The sequence below is a fragment of the Pyxicephalus adspersus genome, chromosome 5, assembly GCF_032062135.1.
Source record: "Pyxicephalus adspersus chromosome 5, UCB_Pads_2.0, whole genome shotgun sequence".
NCBI classification, from domain to species: domain Eukaryota; kingdom Metazoa; phylum Chordata; class Amphibia; order Anura; family Pyxicephalidae; genus Pyxicephalus; species Pyxicephalus adspersus.
Window position 1 is genome coordinate 38,776,145 of NC_092862.1, and position 287 is coordinate 38,776,431.

Here is a 287-nt window from a genome sequence, read left to right on the forward strand (position 1 = left end):
GCCGGGGATGCCTGCTCTGACGTCACACCGGAAACAAGCAGCCTGAGCGATGCTGAGTCGTCAGCAACAACAACAATAACAAGGGGAACCTTCCTGACCGGCAGCCGGACTCTGCCCGGGTATGAGGCGGCACTGCTGGGCAGGTGGGGTAGTAGAGAAGTGATAGGAGATTAGAGTTATATGTTGTGAATGGTGTGTAGAGGGAGCAGAGCTGTCAGCTGATCTCTCCTCCCAGGCCTGGACAGTCAGGCTCCTGTGCTGTGTATGGATGCTGTGTGACACCTGTG

General features: G+C 56.4%; 1 protein-coding gene across 5 annotated transcripts in view; it reads left to right on the top strand.

The window, feature by feature from the left end:
• Positions 1-287, top strand: part of RB1CC1 (RB1 inducible coiled-coil 1) — an 80,400-nt gene continuing 80,113 nt past the window's right edge. For 4 of the 5 annotated variants that reach the window (XM_072411209.1, XM_072411213.1, XM_072411214.1 and 1 more), the window contains exon 1: positions 1-119. The gene's annotated coding sequence lies outside the window, so the exon portion shown is untranslated. Of the gene's footprint in view, positions 144-287 lie in introns of all 5 variants that reach the window. The other variant, XM_072411210.1, reaches the window with a different exon arrangement.